This window comes from Centruroides sculpturatus, unplaced genomic scaffold (assembly GCF_000671375.1).
Source record: "Centruroides sculpturatus isolate CEXI.00-Female unplaced genomic scaffold, Cexi_2.0 scaffold82, whole genome shotgun sequence".
In the NCBI taxonomy this organism is placed as follows: Eukaryota; Metazoa; Arthropoda; class Arachnida; order Scorpiones; family Buthidae; genus Centruroides; species Centruroides sculpturatus.
In genome coordinates, this window is record NW_019384498.1 from 859,661 (window position 1) to 867,167 (window position 7,507).

At 27.7% G+C, this 7,507-nt stretch overlaps 1 protein-coding gene across 2 annotated transcripts in view; it reads right to left on the minus strand.

Moving 5' to 3' along the window:
* The window catches only part of LOC111621981 (DET1- and DDB1-associated protein 1-like), a 46,939-nt gene that overhangs the window by 1,336 nt on the left and 38,096 nt on the right, over positions 1 to 7,507 (minus strand). The gene's annotated exons all lie outside the window — the stretch shown is intronic.

Here is a 7,507-nt window from a genome sequence, read left to right on the forward strand (position 1 = left end):
AAAATATTATATTACTTATATATATATATATATATAACTTTCAAGCAACACTATTTTTGAACAGAAATGTTGAAAAATATTCAGCACCTGTAAATCATTTTATGGGATATATAATGTACAGTAGGTGATCGGTTAATGAACAAATTGGATAACGAACACTTTCGTGAAAGATTTTTATGATTGGATAACGAACACTTCACTGAACAAACACAAGAAGAAGCGACATAAAATAACGAATACCGAATGGTCTTCCTTTGTCTTCAGGCAACAATTTGAAACTTTTCGGAGTGGGGGAGACGTAGATGTTCAACCCAGTATATAGGTCCTACTGATCGGATAGTATTCCCCCAAACTTTGAAACTCTCCCTTGTAATTCCAGCCTTTTATATTTCTGATAGAAACAATTATTTTACGTTTTCTTCTGAAAAAGTGGATTTATGCCGATATCTGCTATTAAAGATCTTTCGAAGAAGTGGGAGGATGTCAGAACAACGGTCTTAAAATGGCATCCAAACCAGGTTGAGATTAATAGGCTTAGGGATCTCTACAATTACAATGCTATTAATTACTTCTGAAAAATCATGAAGACAGAAAAGCAATCGACATTGGAAAGATTCTTTAACCACACAAACGGAAAAAACATGACAAATAAAAATGCAAGACCATGTATATATGTATTTTTATTATTACATATATACTTTCTTACTACGTTTATTCATATTTTTTACTTTTTGGAAGTCTCCAGAACGAATTAATCAAATTCCCATTGAAATTTATGGTAAATCGATAATCGGTTAACGAACAAAGTCTTGGAATGGATTATGTTCGTTAACCGATCACCCACTGTATATTGGAACTTTCAATACATATTTGATATTCTATTCCTATGCCAATTGATCTTCAGTAAATGTTTCAATTCCATTATTTCAAAAATATTATTCATTTTTAAAGAATAGTTCTTACAAATTAATTTTAGATGGGATATAAATATTCCAGCAAATTAATCATCTGTCAATTAAATTTGTAAGAACTATTCTTAAAACATCCTTTTTATATTAATTTATTTTTGAAAGATTAAAAATCTATTCTTATTATTACAAACATTAAGCTATATCTAAATATAAATTGCACTTGTTATTGTCTCTCTTACTATACCTTTGTCCAATGAAGATACAAGTTTTCAAGGTTTAATAAGCAGTTGGGTTTCCTAATGACTAACGTATCTTGTTTAATGTTTCCAGTATATTATTAAAAATATAAAAATACTAATATTTTTTTCAGGACTTTCTTTTTTGAAAAGGATTAGTATTTTTATATTGTGTAATGTTTATATGAAGTCAATGATAACAAATACTTAAGAAAATATATTTCTATTACTTTTTCAAATTATAGATGCATTTAAAATGAAAAAAACCTAGGTTAAAATGTGAAATTTTTGTTCTTTTTGTCTATATGTTACTGTAAATGATCGATATCTGGCGAATGTCAACATTCACACAGTCATTTTGTGTATGTACGAAATATTTACTAAATATCATTATTTCTCACTTACACCGGCAAATGTCGACATTCAACATGCACTGATGGTGAGTGTTGAATAAAAATATTTTCATTACATTAAGACAAAAATGCAACTTTTTAATATGTCAAAATATGACTTATATAGGTTTAAGTAATAGTGCATGTAAATAAACTGTTGAACCTAAAACAAACAGTACATTCTTAATCAGAAAAGAAAAATAATATGCAATAGTAAACTCACACATATATTATGTGATTAACGTTTTAAAATCTCATTTATTGCAACAACTTAAACTGTTATGGCACTTAATTGCACGAGAGTTCCTTGCTTTTACAACTGCATTTATTCGTGGAAAACTTTTTGCAATGACAGCATGTGTAGCCTTGCCCTTCTCTTGGCAATATTTCTTAAGAAGAAATCTATGGAAAGTAACATTTCTTTACAAATTACGAAGTGATTACGGGTATAAAGCTGCTTGAGAGCAGAGCCGTAACAAAGATTTTGGACGCCTATGGCCAAGAATAAAAATGGTGCCTTTTTACTTTTTATTATTAAAAATAAATAATAATTTTATTCTAAAAAAATGCTATTATAAAAAATTATCTAATGACATTTAAATACTATATAAATATAAATACTGTATAAAAAATTTTTTGTGTTATTAATGTGAGGGACGAACAGACCCACAATAAAGTATTATTTTAAATTTTAATTATTGGAAAATTTAATCGGTTAAATTCGAATGTTTTATCGAGTTAGGCTAAAAGCCATAAAAATTATTTCCCACGGAGTTTGTTCCTTGTTGAGTCGAATCAAGTTAGTNTTTTATATTTCTGATAGAAACAATTATTTTACGTTTTCTTCTGAAAAAGTGGATTTATGCCGATATCTGCTATTAAAGATCTTTCGAAGAAGTGGGAGGATGTCAGAACAACGGTCTTAAAATGGCATCCAAACCAGGTTGAGATTAATAGGCTTAGGGATCTCTACAATTACAACACAATTAATTACTTCTGAAAAATCATGAAGACAGAAAAGCAATCGACATTGGAAAGATTCTTTAACCACACAAACGGAAAAAACATGACAAATAAAAATGCAAGACCATGTATATATGTATTTTTATTATTACATATATACTTTCTTACTACGTTTATTCATATTTTTTACTTTTTGGAAGTCTCCAGAACGAATTAATCAAATTCCCATTGAAATTTATGGTAAATCGATAATCGGTTAACGAACAAAGTCTTGGAATGGATTATGTTCGTTAACCGATCACCCACTGTATATTGGAACTTTCAATACATATTTGATATTCTATTCCTATGCCAATTGATCTTCAGTAAATGTTTCAATTCCATTATTTCAAAAATATTATTCATTTTTAAAGAATAGTTCTTACAAATTAATTTTAGATGGGATATAAATATTCCAGCAAATTAATCATCTGTCAATTAAATTTGTAAGAACTATTCTTAAAACATCCTTTTTATATTAATTTATTTTTGAAAGATTAAAAATCTATTCTTATTATTACAAACATTAAGCTATATCTAAATATAAATTGCACTTGTTATTGTCTCTCTTACTATACCTTTGTCCAATGAAGATACAAGTTTTCAAGGTTTAATAAGCAGTTGGGTTTCCTAATGACTAACGTATCTTGTTTAATGTTTCCAGTATATTATTAAAAATATAAAAATACTAATATTTTTTTCAGGACTTTCTTTTTTGAAAAGGATTAGTATTTTTATATTGTGTAATGTTTATATGAAGTCAATGATAACAAATACTTAAGAAAATATATTTCTATTACTTTTTCAAATTATAGATGCATTTAAAATGAAAAAAACCTAGGTTAAAATGTGAAATTTTTGTTCTTTTTGTCTATATGTTACTGTAAATGATCGATATCTGGCGAATGTCAACATTCACACAGTCATTTTGTGTATGTACGAAATATTTACTAAATATCATTATTTCTCACTTACACCGGCAAATGTCGACATTCAACATGCACTGATGGTGAGTGTTGAATAAAAATATTTTCATTACATTAAGACAAAAATGCAACTTTTTAATATGTCAAAATATGACTTATATAGGTTTAAGTAATAGTGCATGTAAATAAACTGTTGAACCTAAAACAAACAGTACATTCTTAATCAGAAAAGAAAAATAATATGCAATAGTAAACTCACACATATATTATGTGATTAACGTTTTAAAATCTCATTTATTGCAACAACTTAAACTGTTATGGCACTTAATTGCACGAGAGTTCCTTGCTTTTACAACTGCATTTATTCGTGGAAAACTTTTTGCAATGACAGCATGTGTAGCCTTGCCCTTCTCTTGGCAATATTTCTTAAGAAGAAATCTATGGAAAGTAACATTTCTTTACAAATTACGAAGTGATTACGGGTATAAAGCTGCTTGAGAGCAGAGCCGTAACAAAGATTTTGGACGCCTATGGCCAAGAATAAAAATGGTGCCTTTTTACTTTTTATTATTAAAAATAAATAATAATTTTATTCTAAAAAAATGCTATTATAAAAAATTATCTAATGACATTTAAATACTATATAAATATAAATACTGTATAAAAAATTTTTTGTGTTATTAATGTGAGGGACGAACAGACCCACAATAAAGTATTATTTTAAATTTTAATTATTGGAAAATTTAATCGGTTAAATTCGAATGTTTTATCGAGTTAGGCTAAAAGCCATAAAAATTATTTCCCACGGAGTTTGTTCCTTGTTGAGTCGAATCAAGTTAGTNAAAAATCTGATAACTATATACTACTTTTACTGTCAATGAATAAACCGATATTTGAAAATAATCAACAATTAATAATAATGATCACCTATATTCCTCCCAATTGTCTGGCAAAACTTAATGAAATATTTAAAATACTGGAGCTTTGGCAGCATTCTACTCCATATACTCTCTTATTAGGAGATTTTAATGCACGAATTGCTGAGATGACAGATTCATATTATAGTGGTCCTAATCAACAAATTCAAAATATCAGACAATCCAAAGACAATTCTACTAATAAACTTGGAATAAACTTAATAAAATTAACAAAAGATAATAAACTATATATTTTAAACGGACGCATTAAAATGGATTACCCAGCAGAATTTACATGTGTTGAACATAATGGTAGTTCTACTGTAGACTTAACAATATGTTCCGAGTACATGCTGGACTGTTGTTTGGAATTTACTACGATCGCTCATGACACATCAGATCATTTTCCAACGATATCTAAATTTCTATTATCTTCACAATATTCTGTAAACAATGAAAATAACAAGCTTACAAGAATTTATTATAAAATGTCGAATTATGCTAATGAAATCGAGAACAGACTCACCAATATTCCAGAAATAACTAATCTAAATTTTGATATAATATATAAACAAGTAAACCAAATAATGAATGATTATATACAAATTAAAAATGGTAAAAGATTAATTGAAAATAAATTTAAAAAACCATGGTTTGACAGAGATTGCTATAAGATGAAAAAGATGAAGCAAACAGAACTAAAAATATTTCGAGAAGATTCAAGTAATGTAAATCTTAATGACTATAGGAAACTCAAGACAATCTACAATAACTTACTTAAAGCAAAAAAGAAAAAATATCTTACAAAACTTGAAACAACATTATTAAAAAATAGTAATAATAGTAAAACATTTTGGTCAATAGTAAAAAAATTTCAATTCAAAATTAACTTATGTGACGATAACTCAATAATATGTTATGAAACATGGAAAAAATTTTATCAACGCTTTCCAGTTACTCAAGTTATACCGACAGTAACACCTTTCTGTGACTTTAACAATGAATGTCTTATCGCAAATTTTACAATTAAAGAACTTGAAGATACTATAAATAAAACTCGCAATAACACATCACCAGGAAATGATCTTATACCATTCAGATTTTTAAAAATGTTATCAACTCAAGCAAGAATGAAATTATTACATCTGTTTAACTGCATGTACAAAGCAATTGATTATCCAGATTCCTGGAGTTCAGTAATACTTGCAATGATACATAAAAAAAGTGATAGACTTTCCCCAAATAACTATAGACCGATAGCATTATTATCAACCATAAGAAAGTGTTTTACCTCATTATTAGCTGCAAGATTTCAATATTGGACCAAATTAATAGATATCGATGCTCAATTTCAATATGCCTTCTTAAAAAATAAAGGAACAGAACCAGCTATTTTTTTACTGTCATCCATAATACAACTCCATTTGAAGAAAAAACATAGGAAAGTATATGTTGCATTTATAGATATTCAAAAAGCATTTGACTCTGTCTTTGTTCCACTACTGGTATATAAATTAAAAATGAAAGGAGCTGGAAATCAATTCGCATCTACAATATCTAAATTATTCTCAACTTATAATGTCAAAATCAAACAGGGCAACTCCGTTTCACCATAACTAGTAATATCATGTGGAGTACTTCAAGGTGACCCTCTTTCACCATACCTGTTCAACTTTTATTTATCTGACATCGACCAAATCTTCCAAGACTGTGCTAATGGAATAGAACTAAATAATAGGACCTTCCACTATGTGTTATATGCAGATGACTTAGCAATTTTCGCTCCAACGAAGATAGCATTACAAAGAAAAATTAATCATCTAAGCTCTTATCTAAATACAATTCACTTAACAATAAACCCTATTAAAATTGAAGTACTTATATTCCGCAATAGTAAAATCTCCAAAAAAGAATCAATGATATATCTGGAAAAACAGTTGTTACAGGTGGTAAACGAAAACAATTTCCTGGGTGTTATTTTTGATTGGAATCATACGTTCAAAGCACATGTTTCGTACTTAAACAACAAAGTAAAAATTGCTATAGATAATTTACTAAACTTATATTCAAATTTAAAAACCTCGAACTTATCATTGCATATGAAATTATATAACTCAATAATTAATCCAATCATATATTATGCATCCCCAATCTGGGGTCTCGATTATTTATATAAATTAGAAACCTTCCATATTTATTTTCTCCACAAATTACTTCATCTGGAAAGAACTGTCCCAGGATACGCAATTTGCCATGAAACCAATCGTATATACTCTTTTCCTTTGTTTATGAAACGAATAATAAAATTTTATTACCGGTTAAAATTCAAATGTGACAGTAATATTACTTTTTTACATCAAGAATTAATCAAATATAGTAAGAAATCAACCACATTGCACCTCTGGCAATCCAAACTAAATAAAATACTAAATTCCTTTGGAATATCTGACTTACTGTTCAAAGATGACATTCAAGACTGGAAGTTTGGTTATACTATGTTAATGGAATCAGCGATTGACCATTCTATAAATATGGATCAAAATAGTTTAAATCAAAATACCTATCACCCTTGGTACCTAAAAATATTACAAATACCTTCATCACAACCTTATATGATAAATTCAATTAACTTTAATGTGAAAAGACTGATTGCACAATTACACTTAAATAAATACTCGTTATATATTAATAATACTTATATTGACCTGTCGAACAATATTTGTCCATGGTGTAAAACCAATGACTTTTCAATTGATCACTTATTTCAAAAATGTCAAAGTCTTTCAAAAATACATGAAACTTTTAACATCTCCTGAATACTCCAAAACAACTCATCTCAAGATTATAGAAATACTTTAAATAGTCTGAATAAAAAAGATCTCTACAGTCTGTATAACTTTTTCACTAAAATTACAAAAATGTTGTAAATCTATGCCAGTATATTATGCCTCCAATATTGTACATCTGATTATTAATGTAAATAATAAATTGCAACTGTCAAATTGTTTTATACTAATATCCTATATATTTTGTAAATATTGTAAAAATTTTATAATATCTCTTGTTTAACCCCCTGCAACAGGGACACTTCCCTTTATGCTAATAAAGATTATTATTATTATT